The following is a 24,648-nucleotide window of genomic DNA, read 5'->3' on the forward strand; positions in this document are numbered from 1 at the left end:
CCCGGCCTGTGGCAGGGGGTCAGGCTAGGTGATCTGTTCAGGTCCCTCCTGACCCTAGCTACTATGAAACTATGAAACATTGTTTAGTTTATCTACCTTCTCTATGAATTAGTTTATTTACCTATCTTTGTTACAAAATGTTGACATAATATTACAAATGGTATACAGTGCAGCCATGTCAAACACTGAAATAAAACACTAGTCATTTTTCTTTTCTTTTCTTTTTCCTTCCTTTTTTAGAATCCCCAAGCCTTCCTGATCAAGTCAGACAACATAATAACTGAGCAAGCTCTTCTGGCATCCCAAGTGCTTGATTCACATTGTTGTATGGAATTAACTTGGTATTCCATATGAAACACAATTTCTTGCTTCTGGTTCCCCTCCTCCACCTCCCCCCCCACCCCCACACCTCGTGGAACACATGTAAATAATTTCTCAATGATTGCTTGTTAGGAAAATTAAATTTCTCTCTTGGTCTCTTTCTGCTTCCCTTTCTCTTTTGGGGATGAATGAATCCCAATGCTCATACAATGTTAGTTGCTCATGCAACAACGTGGCATGCATATATTGTATAGATGGCTTTCTCCCTCTCTCTCAGGAGCAGTAGTGAAATCATTTAGTAGGGAATTAGCAAACTAGTTTCAGGGGCAGGGTGGAGGAAGGGCTTAACATAAAGAACAGGCTCTTGGGGAAAATGGAGTTTGACTGTAGGCAGAAAATAATAGTCATGAGGGTGAGAATAGGGGGATTGTAAGATAAAAGGAAAAGAAAAGGAAGAGATAAGGATGTGAGAGATGCTGGAAATGGGGAAGTCTGAGGCCAGAAAAATCAAGGCTAAAAGCACTGAAAAAGAAATGAGCGCTGAAACATATTTCCATATAAGGAGGCTCTGGGCTGGAGTTTTGTCTTTTTTGGTTCTATTTTTTTTTTTTTATTCCAGAAGGCATAAACTAATTTATTTAATTAGAAAAACATGCTTGCGTCTCACTCTGAGTAATTTCCCAAGGGAAAACAATGTTTCTTTTAACTGTATTATAAAACATCCCACAAACTGTCTCGGTGCTGTTCTGGATAGTTGGTCTAAGGCCCTGGATACATCAAGGTTCAAATAGAATCCAGGAACCCTGTTGGAATAAGTTTCTAATGCAGTTCAGATGGCCTAGATAGACTGGCCATCATGGTTTAGCTTTAGTAAGGACCACATTACAAACTTAGAAATGGTAAAGTAACATTAGCAAAACAGTTATCCCAGAGAGAGATGTGAGCTACAATACATCTTTTATTGCAATTCTAAGTATGACTTCAATTACATGGATCAGAGCTGTTTAACTGGTGGTCCAAGCGCCCTGGCAGCTGCATGTCCTCCTGCCACATGGTAGGAGTCCATACACACTATCTGTGCAGCCCAGATGGGAGGGGGAGGGGAGCATTCATTGCCACTGCTGCCTGGGGTTCAGGGAAAGCTGTGTACTTAAGGATGTAGAAATTTGCCTAGACTTTGAAAATCCCACTAGCTGCCGAACTTTGTCACGGTGTTCTTAAATACTCTTAAAATATACTCCTGTGTTCCTTCTGCTGCTGAACAATATGCTACTAAAAGGTCCTTTTCTGTTAATGACAATTGTGATTCAGACACATCTTCCATATGAAACAGATAGAGATAACCAGTATGTTTCACATACCATAGGTCACAGCATGGCTATCCAATGGTAATGACTGCCACTCACTATTTATTGAATTTAAACCAATGACCTAGCAGTTACAGGTTCTGTATTGTATTACCACTTGCTTGGACATAAAGAGACAGGGTTGCACTAACACAAAGTCTCTTGAGCTGGATCCTGGGCAATGACCAGCTGAAATATATTGGTTTATTCCAGGTGAGAATTTGGACCCAAAATGTTTTGAGATTGAGCCCCAATATTAGGTTACATTAATGTCCTTTTTGGTGGGAAGTGGGGGTTGGCATTGAATAGTACATGGAGCTCACTATTTTTGTTAGGAGGAGTGATACATTATAAAAATGTAACACTGGGATGTCTATTTTGGAGGTTATTAAAATGAACACACCATAAGTTATTTTCCTTTTCCATACATATATAACACTCCATTAATATATGTTTTTCTTCATCAGTATCATAAAAAGATTATGTTCATTTGCATATAGCATTTTAGTGAACTGGTACAGAGCATAAATTTATCCTTACTTCTGGTATATAGAGCAGTTAAACTGATCCCAGATGAGTGCTGCAAGGGGGTCTATGCCAAACTGAAGTTCTAATGATACTTTCCTCTTTGTGAGATGTTGATTCCATGCTGGGTCAAAAGTATTTATATGTTTGCCCTGAGCACCAGCCTATAAGTGTGCATGAAAGATTGCTATCCCATAGGAAATTCATCTTTTTCTGTTCTATTGGAAATCCTGGCAGCATTTGTCACTTTATTCACTTAGGTAGCAAATATGTCACCCAGATTTTCATGGGAAATTAGAGCATTGTGCAACCTGACAATAATCAGTGTATTTTTAGCAACTATGACAGGTATCAGGTGTCTAAACACCCTTAGTCATAATTCTCTGAGCGGTTATCTTGGAAATAATCCCTTGGTGACAACTCCATGAGATTTCTTGTTGCCTGACGGGCAAACAATGCTGCACAATGAGAGAAGTGCAAACTGCTCCACTGTCTCTATTATGTTACTTTAGTAGCATTATAGCAAATTGCTACAGTAAATTGTTATAATAACTTGGCAAAGCACAGAGCACTCTACAGCAATCTACTCATAAAGTAACAAACTCAAGTGCAGTGTGTCCTCACCTGAAAGAAAAGAATGAAATCTCTTGGCCTGTGAAAAAACAACCTTCTAATAAAAAACTATTCTCAGGTACTGCAGTCTAGATAGACAGAAGCTGCTTAAGTTCCTGAAACATATTATGAACTCCAATAACAGAGGAGGAAGAAATACCCAAAAGGGCAAGAACTGATATCACCTCCAACATTTTTTCACTAGTTTTCCCTAATCCAAGAGTATAACCTTAGTATTCCATGTGTTGTAGCTGAAAACCAATGAAAAGTTCATTTAGCCAACTAAAAATAAAATATTTATCTTAGGTTTAAATCAAAATTTCCATTTTGTAAACAGAACCAAAACAAAATGAAACATGCTTTTTGTCTTCTACTTTTAGGCAGTTTCCCTAGAAAAAAATTAATTGACAATAGCATTTAGCTATGACAACATTTTATTGATACATAGTGGCCAACTCATCTCTGGATTAAGATGCAGTCAGTTTCCATTCATCCGAATCCTGATCTAAACAAAGCCAATCCAAATTCTAATCCCAAACAAAATAGGCTACTTTTATAATAAGTAGCCCCACTAAAACAGAGATATAGGGCACATCTACACATCGCCATACATCGCTATAGTGATGCACTATGTCACCATTTGGCATGTTATGGTGATGTAGCGATCATGTGAGTCTACACGTGATCGGCAGCTACTTCACTGTAGCAGCGCACTCCCTTTTGGAAGTACTAAAGCACGGTGCAGTAACAAGGTCTCCACAGGGCAGTATGCAGACACGCCCATAGAGTATCATCCACAGATTCGAGTCACTGTAGATTCACCCACTCCCCTAATATCTTATATATACCTTAAACAGAAGAAACAACAGAACAGAACTCAGAGGAATCCCAGACCCAGGTCCTAGGCATCTGAATGAACACATAAATCAGATACCTGTTTCACCTAAAGCCCCAGTAAAGTGCAGCCAGAGGCTGCCTCTGAGTTACCTATTGTGTAGACGTTATTTCATTACTCTCTCCTCTGAGTACATAAGCGGCTCCCATTATAGGAATAGGATCACCCTCAGGAGATCACAAATATCTCCCCATTCCACCAATGATGGTACTTCTGCACCTAGAGGTGAAACAGAATTCTGCCCATGGTTCTTCTATGTCCTTTAGAAAACAATAATAGTGAATATATATATATATCCCTATCAGGGTTTGCAGGTGTGTCAACAGTAGGCACATCTACATATACTGTTGCACTGGAGTTTATTGCTCCTAGGTGCTTTGAACATGCACCTGGGATTGCAACACATTGAGCCAGGTTGGAGCAGTCCCAGCTAGCAAAGGGTCCAGGGGTCAGCCTGCCATCCTGGTACTGCTCTGACCCAGCTCAACATTCTGCGGAAGGGGGCTGGCTGAAGCTGGCTGGGGCACAAGGGTGCTCCAATGCGGGGCTAGCTGGCAGGCAGCCCCCACACTGAACCACCCTCGTGCCCCAGCCAGCTAGGTCAGCATCTACATGTGGTTACTGCACTTGAAAAAACTCCACAACAGGATAGTACTTGTATTTACAAGAACTGCCATGCTGCAGGGTTAATTAGTTTCCTGCGGCCAAATAGGACTGCACATGTAGATGCAAGACATTGACAGAAGAGCTAATTAGTCTACTCCACAGTAAATGTCTTGTGTAGATGCACCCAGTTTAAAAAACATCAGCAGATGAATCTAAAAGGATCTACATTGGGCAATTGACTTTTACCACTCATGAGAAGGTCAGTGGAATCAAGCCTGTATATACAAAGGAACAGAAATACAGTATCTAAGCATTTAAAGACTTGCTGATATTTCTTATATAACATTACTCTAGATCATCCCCCAAAAGAAATATTACAGAATTTTAGCTGGTGTAAACATATGTAGTTCGACATTAACTGAAAATCTGTTTCTAAGGCATTCCTCACCGTAATATCGGGTTCTTTACACATTATTGAATTGAATCCCACAGTACTCATGTGAAGCAAATAAATATTATAATCCCTTTATCTCCTTGACATTGGAAATTGTTACTGTTAAATGTGTGTGGGCAGGAAACTCTAAAAAGGTTATTAAATGTTGTAACACTGTAATTTTTTTTCTTACTCCACACAAAAATTTTAAAGGTGTCTAGGATCCTAGGAAAGTAGGGCTTGAAGGGACCTCCAGCCCCCTGCTCAAGGCAGGATCATCCATGACTAACCAACCCATCCAAGTGTCTGTCCAGCCTATTCTTGAAGACATCCAGGGATGGAGATTTCACAACTTCTCTAGGTAGCCTGTTTCAATGCTTAATCTTCCTCATAGTCAGAAAGTTCCTTGTAATGTCTAACCTAAATTTCTTCTGCTGCAGCTTCAGCCTTACTTCTAGTCCTTCCCCTATTGCTACATAGAAAAGTCCATCTCCATACTCTCTATAATCACCCTACAGGTATTTAAAGACCATTAGCAAATCCCTCATTAGTCTTCTCTTCTGCAGACTAAATAACTCTAACTTTCTCAGTCTTTTGTCAGCCTTTCTTGATTAGTCATGCCATCCATGCCTTCTCTGGACTTTTTCTAATCTTTCCATGCTTCTTGAACTGCGGGGTCCAAAACTGGGCACAGTACTCAAAATGAGGTCTCCTACCAGGGCTGAATAGAGAGGAAGAATTACTTGCCTGGATTTGCAAGTGACAATCCTGTTAATGCAACCCAGTATACTTTTGGCCTTTTTTTCAACATAAGCACACTGCTGGTTGATAATCAGCTTATGGTCCACTGTAACCCCCAGGTCCTTCTCTGCAATACTACAGCCTAACCAGTCATCCCCCAGTCTGTATTTTTGCATACAGTTATTTCATCCCAAGTGCAGGGCTTTGCACTTTTCCTTGTTGAATCTCATCTGGTTGATTGTGGAACAGTTCTCCACTCTATGCAACAGATCTATTCTGGATCCTGGTCCTGCCCACCAGTGTCTGTAATTCCATCTACAAATATGGTAAATGTGGACTTGATTCCAATAATTAATGAAGAAATAATCCAAATAGTTAATTAAGATATTATAGGATAGTGGACACCATGGGGACCACATTTGACACCTCCTCCCAATAGGACATTGAGCCATTGATGACTATTTGTTGAGTATAATGATCCATTCAGTTAGGTATCTACCTTACAGTACTCTTATGTAATCTGTATTTCCTTATCTTTTTAATAAAAATATTGGAGAGAACATCAAAAGCCTTGCTAAAGTCAAGGAATATCATATCTATTGCTCTTTTTGCATCCATGGAGCCGGGCACCTTACCATAGAAGGAAATCAGGTTGGTCAGGCATGACTTGCTCTTGGTAAATCCATGTTGGCTGTTTCTGATCTCCTTGTTCTCCTTCAGATGCTTCACAATAGATTCATTGAGGACCTGGTCCATGATCTTTCCAAATATCCAGGTCAGACTGACAAGTCTGTAATTCTCTGGATCCTTTTCCTCTTTTTTAAAGATGGGCACTATATTTGCTCTTTTCCTACCTCTAGGATCTCATACAACCACTACAAAATATAAAAAAGGGTAGCTAATGGTTCCATAATTACCTCAGCCAATTTCTTTCTCCTTTCAAGTCAGCCCTGATTTAGACTTCTCAGGCTGCGCAGGTAGCATCACAAAAAATCCATTCATCAGTGCTACTGTGCAGTAACACAAGTAACTGAGCACTCATTTTGTACTAGTTTATAAAAGTACTAAATGACTGTGCGTTAATGACTGTGCAGTCAGTGTCTCATATAGATAAGGCCTAAGAGTAGGTAAGCTCCAAACTCCTACCTAATGTCTGTTGTAATCTAAATCAAAATTGGGACATTATCCCTATTGCTGGGATTTTTTCTGTTTTTCAACCATTGACTGCCTCATGTAAAATGTATTAACAGCCCTAGAAGCAGAGGTTAAAACTCAAGATTCATTCACTCCCTTTCAATGGGCCAGAGTCACACTGCCTCTTTCTTGGTCTCCTTCTGCCCCGACAACTCCTGCTTTTCTAATTGCTGAGTAGTTCAGCTATAACAGAAGTAATGGGATGAGCCCTAAAACAGCCTATTCTATAGCATCATGATTAGGAACCTCTCTTGGATAGTGGGAGATGTGGATACCTGGGTTCTAACCACTGTGCTATTACAGAAAAGGTGTGCATTACCACCAGTAAATTAAGTACTTCCCCTCTGGGAACTCTGCACCCTTAGATGATGAAGATGCTTAATATGAAGCACTCAGTTAAGCACATAAAGTCTAAGAAGGAGTCAAACTTCAGACATAGCACGCTGCCTAATATATTTTATTGGATAGCCATAGTCACCTCCATGCTCAGCACATAGATGGTTAGAATTGCTCTTCAGAGGTGCATGTGTTCCCCCATTGACCATAGAGGTTTTCTACATACCCACTCTTTTGTTTTGGATCATCTACCAGGAGTAAAGTGCCTATATTTTAAGTATTGTAGCACCTAAGTGGAGATGCCTGAAAAGTCAATCTGGATCTGACTCTGGGGCTCCTAAGGCCCAGATGGGAAGTTATAGGCCAAACTACCTCTTTAGGTACCTGTACCATGCACTAATTTCTCAATCCATTACTATCTAAGTAGGCACCCTAAATTCCTAAGCATCTAACTTTCTGTTGATGATGCTCTCTATATACCTCGATATGTCCTGCACAGTATGTGTCTAAATTTTGAGTGCCAAGATGAGCATTTTAACTATCTCATACCTAAGTCCCAGCAAGTTTTACAAATTATGTATCCCTTGTGTATACGGCCAGAGCACACCTAACTTCTCAGAAGACACAAGCAGTGGTTCTGCTCCTACTTCTACCAAAATGCTAATTGGAGCTCTGTAATGGGATCAAGCTCTCAGGGGTGGCCACGATGCTCCTTGGTGTCCATTTGCCTCCTGCCCCACTCTAGCTTCCTGGATACCCTCCTTTTTCTCTTTCCTGCCATGGCTTGATGTAATTAGTTGATGTATAAAAAAGGAGGTTGCCTTTGGGTCCCAGATCAAGCCCTTCTCTGTCTTTCAGCCAGCGGGTCCCTCTCAGGTCCTGCTGGTCCCAATACTGTCCGTCAAGTGTTGAGTGGGCCTTCTTGGCCCATCTGTGCCCCCAGGGCACCTGTTGCCTTAAGAGTTATTCATGGCCTTGTGCATGTCTCGTGGAGGTAACTTTAATCAATCCAATGTCAAGCCTCTCCAGGCCTTCATGCCCTTGTCAGGGCCTCGGTCTTCCCAGCCTCTGCCCCCTTCCTCTAGCTGACCCCCATAGCCTAGGTCCACTGCACAGGACCTAGTTTCTGGGCTTCAGCCCATCTCACCCTCTCAGACTTTGGCCCCCTGGCTCTGGCCCTCCCAGCTTCAGGTCACGTCTGTTGACCCTGTAGCTCAGGTTTTGGCCCTCCTGGCCTCTGCCTGCCTGGGTTGTGAGCCGAGCCCCTCGGAGGGCTCAAAACGCCAGTCGTCACTCAGATACTCATATGGCTTAAATCTCAGTGTGTCCCTCAGTCACTCCTCATCACCCCTTGTAGCCTCTTCCAGTCCACCAGTCTAATATGAACATAAACACAATCCCCCAGCTGTATAATTAAACTCTCCCCATACTGGGACATACTTACTGCAAGCTATAAGCTCTTTATTTGCAGTTCCCATGGCAGCTCAGATATCAGCCAGTCACTCTCCTACAGCCATCCTGTTCAGGAGCTCCTCTCCCTGCCACCTGCAAGCCAGACTGCATGCTCCAGCCTGGATCGTGGGCTTCTATGCCTCCTAAGGCCTGGCCCTTTTGATCAAATGGTTCCCCAGGCACCCACAGGGCTTTCCATTTTGTGTAACCTTCAGGGAAGCTTAAAGCTGCCACATGTGCTGCTTTAGCAGTAGTCTTATTGCACAAGCAGGGCTCTGCCCTATTCTACTATTGCTGGGCACACAATAGGCTAGCCCCAACCTGGGTCTCTCTCATTGTCCATCACTGTGCTACAATGCACCAGGCTACAGGTCAGCCGTTACTCAATGCCTTCTCTAGCATTTTTAAAAGTGCTCCCTTTTGAGGTTCTCAGTACCTCTTGTAATACTCTAAGCATCATTAGTTTTGATCTCTGATGGGATAATGCACAAATAAGGGAATAATATTACTAAATTGGTAGATGGCTCTTATCAGTGTCTGAATCGCATTACTGTGTTTGTACTCTCCCAGGTTGGTAGAAGACACAGGCTGAGAAGTTAAAAATTCATATTTTTCTAAAGCTCTTTCTAAGTCATACTCACAGAGTTGATTTAATTTGCTTTTAGTGATGCTTGATAGTTTCATATTTGTTTGTTAAGGCCTGTCAAGGCCTTGTATATGTAGAAAGCATACTGACATACAGCCATGAGTGAAGTGTAGACCATGTTTATTTTCCTTTTTAAAACCCTTAAGCTTTATTATTTAGTGAGAAAAAAATTACAAACATAATAATTATGGGCAATGCTTAGTGCCTTTACAAAAGCAGAGAAGCAAGCAGTTCATAATACAGTTGAATCATTTGGGGGTATTTCTGAATATTTTTTAAAGAGTAGGATGGATACATAAACACTATTTTTCTGTCCAATAAAAGTAATTATAATTATACTGCATTGGGATGCTATTCTACAATGCATCGTATGTGCTAAGAAATATTGGTAACATATTCTAACTTAGGGCTACTTAACTATACACAGATTTGTTCATCTTGAAGGTGTACCTGCAAATACCAGTTATACACACCGAGAAACAGAAATTTGCACATTAACATGACCAGTTATTTGGATATGTAGTTGGATATGACCATTTAATTGGATATTTGATTATGCATGCTGGGCTCATATTGTGCATAGCTCTATTCACCTGACTTTGACATTTACCTATTATTTGTACTGTAGATTTATTATCAAATATTCATGCTGATTGAACTTTAAACAATTCTTGGCTACAAATCTTACTTTTTTTAGTGTTCAGACATGAATGTATATAATACAGAAATCAATAAAAGACAACAGGTATTGTAGTTAAGGCATATATCTGTATTTTAAAAAATGTTTGCATTATTTGCTAAGTATACATATCAAAAACAAGGTTCTTAGATTTCTTTATCAATATAGCAAAAATGAGGGTCTTTTTAAACAAAACCTATAATTCTGCCTTTATATAAGTGGTTGTATTGCTCTGGGGGGGCCAACAAGTCTTTATGAAATGAACAAACTAATATTAAGAAAATCTTGACTTATTTAGGACTTGTTTCAAGACTGACTGAAGTCTTTCACCTCAATGTACTTTGGATCAGGCCCTTAGTTTATTGTTTTGAACTTGTTTATTGAAGTACGTTTAATTTGTTCAATTTGTTGTTGTTCAGAGACTCTTGAAATACATATGAGCAAAGGGTGGAATTCAGTTGACTGTGATTTATGAATAATGCAAAGGTCTAGGATGAGGAACTAGGATTATCCTGGTCTTTTCTAGTCCTATCTGAGGCAGTTAAGCACTCATTATCCTAATATTTCAGTCAATCACAGTTGAAAACTGTTTTTATCGAAACAAAAAAGCACCTAGTAGAAAACTGCCTCAACCTTGGCATAAACATCAAAAGCAAGTACAAAATAATTTGAAAGACTTTTTGTCATTTAAAACTGAGTTCAGGAAATTAAATAATTTCTCTTTCCAGGAAAATAGCAAAGACTGAAAATCCCATTCCATAGGAACCCATGGAAAATAGGGTTAAATTAGCCCATTCGTTTCCCCTGCTCTACACTGTAGAGAAGTCCATGAAGCAAAACTTGGCAAATCACTTTGATTCAGAATATGTTACCAAAAAATCAGAGCCCAATATCTCTTCACTCTCCTTCTTGATAGTGTGATCATATGGCAACACTTGAAGACTACATTAGCAAGTGAATGATTCTCTTGCATGTGAAAAAAGACAGACTGTAATATGGAAACACAGTAATATACGGTTTGCTAATATCATATAGTGCAAAGAACAGAAAAAGCAATCATGGAAGAGGGGAAATGAACAGTCTGGCAGCAGTAACATCTAAATCAATTACAAATCTTATCAGGGTGAGTTATAACCAGGTAGGTGCAAGAATTGCATTCTGCACAGTTTACAAAGCAAAACAGCCCACCATTTTCTGCTAAATCTTTGGAAGAAAGTAAAATCAGTTCTTGGATTTGTCTCAGTTCTAAAGCAAGGACACAGATATAGCACTGTCACCCATCTGGGATCCAGAGCCCAGAATTTTCTTTAAAGGGCCCCAGGGATAGTGGTACTGCCACACTATATTCCCCTTTATATAATAAAGCTTATTGTAGTATAAGCCTAGTACCTAAGACATTCATTGAAGAAGTGAGAAACATGGCCTCAGTTTCCTCCTCAGTGGGTGAATCTACACATGTAATTAGCACGTAGCAATAAACTCTGGTGCAGTTCATGCTGGAGTTTATTTTCCTCAGGTTCAGTGTTTATACATGCACCTGGGACCACAGTGCATTGAACTGGGACAGAGCAGGCCTGGGCTGGCAGGAGATCCTGGGGGGTCAGCCTGTCAGCCAGAGCTGCTGTGCCCCAGCTCAGTGTGCTGTGGAGGGGTTGACTGGAGCACATGGATGCTACAATGTGGGGGCTAGCCAGTAGGCAGCCCCTGCACTGTAGCACCCTCATGCCCCAGCCAGCCCAGTCACTGTCTACATGTGCATTTTGGTGCACTAAATGACTCCGCCATAGGATAGTACTTGTCCCAGACAGTGCTATCCTAGAGCAGAGTTAATTAATCTACTGTGCTCTAATACAAGCACTCATGTAGACTGAAACTTTATTGTGGAGCTAATTAGGCAACTCTGTAGTAAAGTGCACATGTAGATGTGCCCAGCCTGAGGGATTACAACTCATAACTACCATTTCCCAGCAGTGTCCTAACTACCAAGCTATTAAATAGTCAGAGATGGATTCCAGCCTCCATCTTTCGTGTTTAACCTTGGACAACTTTCCAGCCAACAATGTAGGTGTCATGAATCCCTGAAAGACATTCATGGTGCAATGGGATCTGATCTTCAATCCCAACAATTGTGCCTCCTGACATCCTACATAGGCATGGCAGGAGGCACAATTGTGGGATTAAGGATCAGATCCCAGGCTCCTCCTGCTCTGGCATGTAGCAAGCCAGTCAGGTGATCAGTGTTCCCATCCTCAGGAGCACATTGAAGTCAAGGACCCCACTGAGGCTGGAAGTCCTGACCAGCTGACTGATGATCCCAACCTTGGGGGTACAGTGAGTCCATGTGGCCAAGCCAATCAGCTGATTGGGTCCCCCAGCCTCAGGGGTCTGCTACAGCACTTGGCTCCAATGCACCTCCCAGGCTGGGAGTGGCAGTCAACTGATCAGCACTCCCAGCCTCAGAAGCTCATCAGAGTCATGGGCTACAATGTGCCCTCAAGTCTGGAAGCCCGGATCAGCTGATTGGCCTAGTCACATATTCAAGTTAAGGTCTGATAGGAACCAGCCACAAAGTTATTATACAATATGTGTTTTACAAAGTTTTTATTGTGTAATAACATATTGGGTAATAACTTTGTGACTGGTTCCTATCAGAACTGAACTTGAACATGTGACTAGGCCAATCAGTGGATCAGCAACAAAATATGAGTAATAACTTTGTGGCTTATTCCCATTTTATCGCACCATTAATTGCATGACTGTGTGGCCATGTTACTACTTAAGGTATGATTAACTGTCTAATCATGTCTTAAGTGTAATATCTACCAGGAGCAATGGAGACAGGAAGAGAACACAAAGAAGCAGGACTCTGCAACCTAGTAGTTAGGATAACCTGGTAAGACTGTCCTAGGACTGTCTTGAGTTGAGGCCTATGGCATATTTTTGAGTGAAAGTCACTACTGCTTTATACACTCTTTTTATTAGGAATACTTGGAACATGCCTACAGGATGCTCCATTAGGGACTAGGCAGGGTTTAGGTTTCAATACACTAGCATCTGGATCACAACAAAGATTAAGCAAGGCACTCAGCTGCTCATATTGGAGTGTTTTAGCTCATGCTTGGAAACCTTGTTATAGGTGCCTAAGAAACTTTGCAGTCCAAACCATAGGCAGCACGTTAATTTGGGGACTGAATGAGGTTTGTGGCTTCCTGAATAGGAGTGTTTTGAATCATTTTATGTGACACGGGCACCTAAAGTCTGTTGAATAAACATTTAGACACCTAATTTGCCAATCTGGATTTTGCCATAATTCTCTAGTCAATTTGTGGAGTGGGTCATGGCATCCTTTCTGGTCTGCCCAGAGTGGCCTTTAGGGTCTAAAAATTGGCACTTGGTTCCAGCTACATCCTGTACAAACTAGTCTTTTTAAATGAAAGCTTATTCAAAATGCAACTAGCACTAGTAATTGCTAGGAACTAAAATGCATAGGATTGTAGGCAGGCTGCCAAATACAAGGATATATTGAGGCACTTCATTGTCCCACCAGGGAGGTGTGTGTCAGCAAAAGTGGGTAGATTAGACATAGGCCTGGGTGGATGAATGGGTAGTACCATATCCATGTGCTCCTTTTCACTGACTATAGGCTGTCTTGATTTTCTTTTTTAAAACTGTATGAGAAGGAGGGGTTGGGGGTAGAAAAGGCCATGATGGAAATGGAATTGGGAAAAAAGATAGTTTTGCTTTCAGTGAGAACAGTTTAGCTCAGCTCTAGCTGAGACATAAGGCAATTTTCACGTGTGAAAGACAGGTCAATTGCATTTGCCAAGCCAAGGCAGAACACTGATGGAACTGTAATTGTCAGGCAACATGGTCTTCCTCTAAAGCGAAGACAGCCTTATTGTTTGAGGAAATGTTGCAAACACTAGAGACCAAAATGGCTGCTTTCAAACTTTCTCCTTTAACAGTTGAGAACAACGTTTGCTCACAAGATTAATGCTTTGCTGCGTGACACAATATAGAATGATGAAGCTATTTGAGTAACTAGTTGGAAAAATCCCAGACCTGAATTGCCTAGGGACTGTTGAGGATACATACTACACCTATTATTTAAAGGCAGCAAATCATGTGGGTCACATCAGTGTCTCACTTGGCCAGATCCTTTGTTCTGCCACTCCGGTGGCATAAATGGGAAGTAAATTGAGTAGAACCAGCCCCAGGGAAATTCATCTGACAGAAGGAGCAGAAAACAGCTGTATAGGCTTCACAGCCCACAGTGTGGGGAGGAGGTTATAATAAGGACTTGCCAGGAGAAAGAGACGTTTGCTCAGAGACCTCTGCACTCTGGCTATTCTTGGCTATGGAATGGCCCCCCAAGGACTGTTGCAACCAACCTAAGGTAGAGCATTTGCAGGATGATGGACAGTACTCCAAAGAGCTGAAAATATGGAAGATACAAAGGTGAATTAAGGGCACTTTTCCAACTATACACGCTCCCATTGTCTGAGCCAAGATCAGGAATTTAGATAAGAAAATCTGTCCCCCTGTGTCAATAACATATCTTAATTGTTTGCAGCCAATTTTATCAGTGTATTCTGTTCATTTATCAGAAACACTGCCTCCACTATTAAGATATTTTTTCCTGGAAAGGAAAGATGTACCACTAAAGAAAAAGGATGTCATCTATGGCCATGTATAGGCGACACTTATTTTCCAGGGGAAAAAAAAAATATTTAAAACATATAGGCTCCCATTCTTCACTGTATATATAGTATGGCATATGATGTTGACCTCTTCACCTGTTTATTTCTGCTTCCTGAAGAATTAGATATTCATTACATATTAAACTCTATTAAACAAAGACTCTTCTTTATTAGCAACCTGATTAAAAAGTCTGCTTAATCTGTCTATGAATAGGTTTCTCCCTGAAGTGCCAGAAACCATGAAAGTATGCAGTATTAATCCAATATCTGCTCCCTTCACCCTAGATCCCTTATCTAATGTTTTGTTCAATAGAAGCAGATTGCAGCAGCAGAGATGGGGACACTTTTGTTGTGAAATTGCAAAGCTGTGACCTCAAACATCTGCAGCTTCGAGGGACTGCTTGGAGAGGCAACGGCAATTCTCATCCTGATTACTGGAAACAGAAGGTCATTTGAGGACAGAAAGAAACCTAATGCTAACTAAAAATTGTAACTGCTAAGGTAGGAGAGATTCACTGAAGAGCTTTTCTCATCTTCTCATTATATGATTATTAACATGTTGATTATATCAAATAATTTGGCATTTTTAATTTGATCTCCCCCTTTTCCCACCCAGCCCAGCTTTTGGCACAGCTCCTTATCAGAGACTGACACACAAGGCAAAGGAGCTGTAACAAAGAGCAACCCCTCCCTGACTTACACTGAAGAGAGTGAGAGGAAATTTAAGTGGGGAAAAAAAATTGCACCTGACTGCAGGGAGTCCAATGCTGGAAATACAAGGCTGTACTGGAAAGTTGTGACAAGCGAGAGTAGGATAAAGGTAAGAGGGAGAGGGAAAAAGAGAGGGAGAGAGAAAATGGGAGTACAAGAGAGAACTTTCTCGTTCCAATATTTGAGGAGCTCCTGGAGACAAAAGGTATAGCACCAGGATAAGTCATCTAAGGCCAATGCTTTGTTTAGCAGAAGAGGGACTAAGTCTAAAGTAGAAGATGTGTCAAACATAGGCCATCCATAGGCTGCCATTACTTGTTAGGTCACTATGCTGCATGTGAAAGTGCTGCAGGGGAAACTAAACTGAGGATATTCTAATATTAGACTTTGCTAGCTGTCTTTATGTTGTAGAACCGAACAGCCATAATTCTCCTCCTTCCTGCTGTAGATAGATAAGACCACCCCCAAGCCATGCCTTCTTTTGTTCTTTTTTCCTAACCCCTTTCTTCAGGGAGACTTAACATATGCATATGTATTTATTTTATAATGAAAATGAAAAAAATCACCAAAGTCACACTCAAGACACATTGATTAACCTTCCAAGTGCCTGCAGCATTGCATTGTTTTCAGCCTTGTCCTTTATCACTTTCCAAGTTCTCCAAGGAAAGGAAGGAGAGAGGAGAGGACAGGACAGGACAGGACAGGACAGGACAGGACAACTCGGCATCCTTTCAGGGTTAATAATAGTCATGTAAGCCTTTCTGATTTGATTCCACAATATTTCAGCTAATGCTTTCTTCCAGCCATTCTTAAAATCACATTGGAGCCCTTACTAGTCAACTGTGGAAACTCACCAAAGGGAAAGGAATTTCCCTGAAATTAGCCCCCTGTTATAATACACTGTATTATATTCAGCCAATCAGAGTCCTAGAGTTATTGATGTTGTACACTACATAAAATATGTCTTGTTGATTTGGGCCTTTGGGATTATTCTGGTTGAGTGACAGGCTGCAACAATGAAGGGAATGGCATTTAGTTTGTGGTATTATTTCTTTCCCTTAGAGCTTTTTATTGATCTGAGGTCCCTGTGGCTCTGATCCTACAAATATCTATGCATATGTTTACATTTATGCATGTTAGCAGCTTTACTGAACTCAGTAAAATCAAATACAAGCAAGGGTAATCATATTTCCAGGGTTGGACACTAACACGTATTTGTATACTTAATTCCCAGTTTGAACACTATGAAACATGGGCTCATTTTTACTTTTTGGCCTTTTGTTTTCCTCACACCCAAAGTGCGAAGAGTCAACAGCTAAATTCAGGTAGAAGAAACCAATATTCAACAAACAAAATAGCAACTGTGGGGCTAGCTGTGATTATCCTACATAATATACTTATGTTTCCTTTTTATTCACCATTCCCCAGAAATCATGTCCTTTTTTCCACTGCAGCAGTTACCTGGATCTTGCCATTTAGTGGATGATGGTGCCAGAAGAAACAGGGAATTGAATCAAAAAAACACATAGGAAGTTGTTTGTTTTCACCTTACAAAAAAAGTCATTGACTCTCTGTTTATGAGATTTTTCAAGGTGAATATTTAGCAGTGGTCTGGAAAGCAATTAATGCCATCCCAGTTTCATAAGCAAAAGCACAGTAAAACTTCCACAAAAATTAGCTATCATTCAGATCTTTGGGAAATGAGTATAGATAGGGATAATATGGAGCAAGTACATACCTAGGTTTCACAGAGGCAGCCAGCCAGGCAGTATGTCTATGACTAAAACTTATCTTCCTTAATGTGCCATAATGTTAACTTAATGATTTGCCAGAGAGACATAAAAAAAAAAATCTGTTTTAGATTTATTTCTTGGGGGGGGGCATATCCAATACACTTCTCCCAGTAGTGATAACTTCTTCTGTCTAACACAGTTAGTTTAGTTTTATTATCTCTCTTTCATTGTTAGAAAGAGTACCATAATGTCTCCTGACTAAAATTAAGAAAGTGATCTTTCACCTTGTATGTATCTCAATTAATTTTGCTAGTGAAAAAAAGTTCCTGAATCTTTCTCCTTCATCCTATAGATCTTAATCCATTAGTACTTGGCTTTTCTCCATTTCTGCTGGTGGAGTTCAGAACATACCTGTCCTGGATTGCGGAGGGAATTTCTACACATACAAAACATATCCATGTAAGCACATATGTGTATAATTTTCCCCTATGTAATATTCAAGTTATTTCTTCTAGACCTTGGGAAGGAAGGAAAAACAAGTTAAGTTTTTTATTTGCGAATACTTCTGAGACATTTGGATGCCATTGTAATCAGAGCCATAAATGTACTGAGGTATATAGATAGTCCCATTTGCCTTTGAAGTGATTCAACATCTCTCACCTTAGCAAACAATATCTTCAGGTCAGCATGTCACTGAAAACTTAGGTGATCCTCCCCGCCATCCTTTCCATTCTCTATTTGAGTTTAAAATAGTTGGATGCATTTTTCACTTGACAACCACTTGCATCTCTTCCACTGCCAGCTGTGTCTCTAAGATAGTCATATGTCACTATCTATGACATATAGATAGTCCTTATATGCCATAGATAGTGGCATATAAAATTAAATTATTAAAACTTTTCATAGACTCGCCCTGTAATGAAGACAGCCTATATCTAGCCTGATGACAGAATTGCTGAGGTATGTAAGAAATTTGGACTCTGAACAGGAGAAATACATCCTCTCATCAAAGTTGTGTATGATTCTTATTCTCTTTCTGTTGTATATGAAAGGGACTGTTGTATATGACTTTCCCACCTCTGAGATACAAGTGTCTTCTATCACCTCAGGGGCCTCCTTCCTTTGTGAGATGTTTATCACATGCTGAAAGGGCAATTGGAAGCTACTTTATGGAGTGCTAAAACATAAGGCTCCTTTTATAGTAAATAAGTGGTTCAGATCTACAGCAGGGTAGGAGGACTGCAAAGTATCAATGGATTCTCAGACATAGCGTAGCATCCTACGTAAGTACAGCTACCTCCCCAAGAAACAGTTTGATGCTCTTCTCCCATTACTACAATTAAGATTCCTTTGTAAAGAGCATCTTTAAAAAATTACACTTTAGATCCTCTTGCACCATCTAAACAATCAGTATAGATATAAATACACATAATTTGGGACCAAGTCCAAGAAGAGGCATTTATCCAGAATGAAGTTTGGTCAGCAGTACCCCCCTAGGTTAAAAAAAAAAGATGAATTAATGGTTCAGATATTGCTGGTTCTAACTCTCACAAAAAGAAGGAATTTTTCCCTATGGAATTCTTCATGAAATATTAAAGGAAGTAATATACACCCACTTCCATTCTAGAAGAAAAAACAGGTATTAAGAAAGCAAAATATAAATTCCTTCATAGTAAACAGCTTCCAAAGGATAGTTTTGGCTTTACGTTTTCAATTCAATGACTGTTTATTCTAGGAGCATCTGGAGAAGGGCAGATGGCTAAACTGTCAAATAATGACATTTTATGAAATTTCAGCAATATAACTACAATGGTTCCAGTTCCAAAAGGTAAACAGGTAAACTGTGGTAGAGAAGTTAGAACCTGAGTGTCATGACCCAAAAGGCATGATTGTGTGTGTGCGCTTCGGCACCAGAATTATCCCCGCCAAGTTGCAGAGCATTGCACGGGAGAGTTTCCTGTAGCAAGAGGAAACCCCGGTGCAGGGGCGAGTTTCCCGCCTTTTCTGCAGCTTCTTTTGCAGAGTGCATTGCTCATGTTGCAAGAGGAATGCACGGTGCAAAAGAGTTCCCGCCACCGATATGTAAATTCGTTCCCCGTGATTGGCTAGTGTTAAATTATTCACATGTGGCGGCTAACGATTGGCTTGTTAGCCGTATAAAAGGCTTGAGCAGTTTCCGCCCAAGCCGAAGAGGACTCCACATCCATCTTGTGGGGACTCTGGGTACACGGCAGGGTAATAGAAACCCTGTGTGAGATCCAGAGGAGCTTGGCGGCCTGATCCACCGCCCACCTTTTCCCGTCTTCGAGCGCGACTTTTATAAGACATATTTACGATTTCTATTTTGGTGGCTCGTTCACCCAGAGCATCCGGAGCTCTGCACCGTGGAGCCTAGCAACCTCCACGAGACCGTCTGTGTTGTCTGTCTGTAACTGCAACTCAATCAAGCTTTCCAGCCCACACCACTGCCATCTCGGTGTAAGTAAACAATCTTTAAAACTACCGATACGCGTCTGTGCCTAATTCCAGCTTGACGGCCTTCCCTCTCCAACCCGGCGTGCCCGGGCTGCTGGCCACAGCCTGTGTGCAGCACGGAAAAGGGCTCGGGTCGCTCCCGGCCCGCACACTGAGCAAATGATTATTTATTATAATTATTCTTGGAGGAGGTTTCTTATGAAAAGAATAAGCTGAAAAGAAAAGATCAAGAAACCTCCCAGAAATAATTTGGTAGCTGCCTCCTTGCATGGTTCACATATCTCTGTCCAGTACAAGCTTCTACAGAGGCCCTTGTTTGTTTGGTGAACTAAAAGAAATGGAAATCTCCAAAGATAAGATCTTCAACACTGCCATTCCTCTTCTATAAATCTTTCCTTGAATACCTCTACCATATCTCAGAGCTTTGCCATAACATCAGACACAGTTGCTCAAAGAAATGTCTCTCTCTGTCCTTGTTCGATGATCTACTGAGGTCCCTTCCGACCCTAGCATCTATGAATCTATGAATCTATAAACAAATGTTATCTTCCAGGTCCAAAGAAAAGAAAATTTGTTTGCAAAGATACTAGAAAATGGTAACTTATTCAATGGACAGAAACTTGAAAATCCTTGCCTTCATTTGAATCTCCAGGGAAACAAAACTGAGTTCTATAGGCACTTGCTCTTTAAATCTCAATAAATAAAAATAACCCTTTAAAAAGAGAATGAAATAAGTTATCTCTGGGAACCAGCAGGATTCAGCATATAAGTTTTGAAACAGAAGTAACAAACCAATTGACTCAAGACAAGATAATTTCATCTCTTTAAACAACAAATCCCATTCTACTGCACTGTATATAAAGACATAGTATGGACATTGAATTGTAATCTATGGTTTATAATTTTACTCCATTTTTAACTCCACCAGGTTAAATTGTCCTTCCTGAATTTCTTACAGTTGACAGCAGCCATTCATGCCATCAACCTTGAAATTTTGTTTAAGGACCTTGGAAGTCTTATAGAAGTGATAGTAAAAGACATTTTATCAATTTGTTTTGCCCTGTGACTCTAAGGTACACTAGTTCTTCATCCTTGATTATGTTTATGTATGCATATCTAAAGATTGTCCTGTTTAGTACCTATGAAAATTAAATAGTGGTGAGGTCCATATAATAAACTACATAAGTAACAGAGAGAAACAGAGACTTTTTTTTAGACTTTTATTATAAAAGTATATAAAGAAAAGGTAAACAGTATGCAAAATGTACACATGACCCCAAAAGTGGCCAGGCATGAAAGCATTCATCAAACTTACATCATAACTAAAAGATTGAAACCCCTTCCCCTCTCCCCTAATGTCATTCACATGGTCACACTTTTTGGACTAGCTGGGCACCTTCCATGGTGCAGGTTGCCCCATTGATGGCTCAGCATGACATACAATTTGTCTATGGTCTGCTGTTAGGATGAAGTACCCACAGTCAATACACACGTGTCCAGAACAGGAACTGAAAGATGTGGAGGATATCATCAGAGTCATTCCTTTACGATCAGCTCCAGAGGCTCTTTAAGGACTCTTTCTTGGCCCTGCCTTGGCTACACAGATCACACTCCCCTCAGCTGCCCAGAGTGGGATGGAGAAAACATGCACAGTTTCAGGAAAATCAAAGTCTAGAGTTCCAAAAAGGGTGATTACGGTGGCACAAAAACATCTGCTGCTGAGGGCAGTCAAAGAAGGGGTGGAAGAGTGTTTCCTCCACCTCATTCTTGCAGAAGATGTAGGCCACCAATGCCGCTGGCTGTAAGTGGTGGACAAAGTTGCTAGTAGCCAGGGTCCCATGCAGCTGTTGTGACTAGAGGTCATTAGTCCTCTTGGCAGTAGGCAGCTTGTACATGATGCTTCAGACCAAGTAGGTCTGCTCTGCCACTTGGTGTTGCTTACAGGTGAAATCAGGGTGAGCAGCAAGCATATGGGGTATAGCTCACCAGGATTGAGTGTACAGTGTTTCTTCTCAACAGGATCACAAAACAGATCCCATCACCATTCTTGTTGGACACAGGGAACAGGGAAGGGCAATAGGATAACAGGCCCGCTATTCTCTTTGCCATCTACTGCTAGGTCAACAGGCAACAATGGTGATTGCATATCTAGTGACCTACTATGGGGGGAGAGTTTATTACACAATGAAGTGATCCTCCATGGCCATAACAGGCAGCATCTGCATGGAAGGCATCCTTCATTTCAACAACAAGGAATGAAGCAAAGTGGATGGAATGTAGCCCCAGGTGGATGGCCAAGGTCTTGGCCAGGAGCCAGATGGACTGGGTTGGGTCAAGGAAGTGGACCAACTTGATAGATAGATAGCCAATAGAAAATAAGGCCTTATAGTGGTTTTATCAATATACAAAATGACACCCAAGCCTAAATCTGGTTTTCATTTACCTCATATAAATCAATATCCATGATTTACAGGACTTGACAGATGTGGAAAAATTAATGGATAGATTCAATTATCTCAGGCTTAATACAAATTAAATCTAAGTGATGCTGATAAGGAAGAGAAAAGATCTAATGGAATAAGCATGGTTGATGAGTGAATCTTTTGTTAGAGTTGTATATCTGAACATCCTATAAAATGCCTTGGTGTTTCTGTGTTCTTAAATAACAATGGTAGCCCAGAAGCTGTAAATACTCACTTTTGATTAATAACTTACCACAGTGTCCTAGGCCTCTAAGAACCTTACACTGGGCACATACACATTTGTGGCACACTAAATTTATTACCTGTAATAAGAGGTATTAATGCACAGTAACCAGTGCTACTGCACAGTAGCACTGGCACTTGCCTATTTAATGACACTAATGTGCAGTAGATTAATTCTACTGTGCATTAGTTCAATAGCATGGCTTTTGCCCTGACATGCTAGTGCTCACTAGAATTAGTCTACTGCATACTTGGCATCTTGTGTAGATGCACCCACTGTGAGCTGTACAAATGTTGATCAGTGTTGGTGCTAGTTTGACTTTGGAGCATCCACACGTCAGGCCAGCAGGGGCCTGGAGGGCTGAAAGTGTAGGATCCCCCCACCCTCCCATTCTGGGCTTCCCACCTGCCCCCTGCAGCTCCCCTGATTTGGCCCTGCCCCCAGGGCTCCCCACCCCTACCCCCGCTCCCACCCACTTTGGTTTCTCTTCTGCGCCCCTCTTCAAGGGTTCTCTTCTGCATGCCTCTTCAAGGCTCCCCCCCAGCCTCTCTCCACTTATTTATGGCTGCCTGTGCTGTCTGTCCTAAGGGAGCAGGGAAGATTAAGCTGCCTGCCCAGCTGCTGCCACCATGGCTACTAAACTGAGTCAGCCCACAGAGCAGTAGCCTTGGTGGCAGCAGCCAGGCAGATAGGTTAACCCTTCCCTGCCTGCTCCCCCAAGACAGACAGAATGGGCAGCTACAAATAAGTGGAGGGAGGGAGGACAGGGGGCAGTAAGCAGGGATCTGGGGTGCTGGGGAAGGCAAGGCAAGGTGGGCAGGGGGCAGTGGGCTGCATCCAGGCCAGTGGGGGGAAGTAGGTATTTATACTAAAGTGTAGCCTAGAGTGGCTACACCTTAGTGTAACATGAGCTGGGTAACAGGAATCAGAGATAATCCTGCCCTGGAATGGCATAACTTTGAGGCACCTAATGAGTGCTTAAAACTAGTTTCAGGTGTTAGTGTGCAGACTGGTATTCATATCCATAGTCTTCAGCAACTGCACACTACAATAATCCAGAAATACCATCTGCAATCTACTGTGTTAAATGGTTGAGGACTTTGTTTGTGATCTGTGAAGCACTATGTGGCTGTGTTCCAGCTAATTGTAACACTGCTTCTTTCCTCTGGTTACAATCTCACTTTTGGCACCTAAAATTAAAATTTCCAAGCCAGGGCCAGGGCACTTCAAAGAAGGACCGGTTTCCCTGAAATTAGCATTTGGTAGTTGTCTGGTTCTGCCCAAGTTTTATGAGCATTATTATATAAAGTGGGATTTATTGATTTAATTGTTTTTGTTTAGTGTATAGGAGTAGGAAACCAAATCCTCAATTGGTATGAATTAGGTTTATCAACATTGCTAAATTTCCTTACGTAATCTGAACATCTATCTATTTATGAGTTGTTTCTCTTATGGAAAAGAGGCTTTATTGCTGATTTTTAGGAACTGGGAAGATAGTATTCAGTTAATTGTAAACACTTGATTTTATAAACAAAAATTGCACAGGTTCCTCACAAGGGAAGACAAAGTGAACTTTGATATTGCCTTATGTCAATTAGCACTTTGTTCAGTGACTAAATGAAGCTTCACCTGGCATTTCTTGAAGAGTAAGGAGCCTCACTCTATGCATAAGTCTGGCAGAATCTAGTCCATTAGTGTGAAGGATGATGGCATTTTGCAGTGATGGCCTTAGTGGCAGGGTAACTGAATAATGGTATTTTGGACATGCTTGTAGTGTGCTTGATCTTGTAGACTATTTTAATATTGATTACAGAATGTGCTGCTCTGCTGGTTATGGTCAATGCTAGAACTGGAAATGTACCACCCCAGGGCTCAAGGTCAGGTATAAAACTAGGCATGGTGTACATGCCAAGAACCTGCCAGGACAAAGCTACTGACTTGTTCAATGATGCCTATTATTAGTTGCCATGTCAGAAGAGTCAGTATCTTATTCCTTATTTCTAAACTTATACATACATTCCTTTTTAGCATGTGTAAATCAGGAATCCTGTACTCCATTTGGAAGAGAGAGTCAGCTATTCAATGACCCTTCCTGCAATGATAAACATCAAGTTGCTAGTATAGGACTACCTATGCAAACTGGGTGATGTAAGGGAAATGAAATCAAGATTGTGTAAGTTAATGTCTATTGATAAAGATAGTCTAAGCTCCTCATGTGTGCTGATAGGCTACAAATGTAGAGCTCCTCTGAAAAAAAAGAAGTTGTATTCTGTCTTCATGAGGATATTTGACCATGATGCCTATAACACAGGCCAGGGTCCTTGTCACATTTAGAGGGGAAAGCAGCTGGCTGCTGCAGCAGAGGAAGGCAGGCTGGTCATCAAGCCCAAGTGGAAACTGGTGTGTGGCCGGGGAGTCACATGACAGAAAGGGGTAGGGCTTTAGGGTACATAAGCCCAGTACCTAAGGCAAAGCAAGTAGTTTGCCCCTGCATGCTGTAGGAAGAGGAGCTTCTAAGACAGAAGGGCTGCTAGGGA

This window comes from Alligator sinensis, unplaced genomic scaffold (assembly GCF_000455745.1).
Source record: "Alligator sinensis unplaced genomic scaffold, ASM45574v1 scaffold357_1, whole genome shotgun sequence".
NCBI classification, from domain to species: Eukaryota; Metazoa; Chordata; order Crocodylia; family Alligatoridae; genus Alligator; species Alligator sinensis.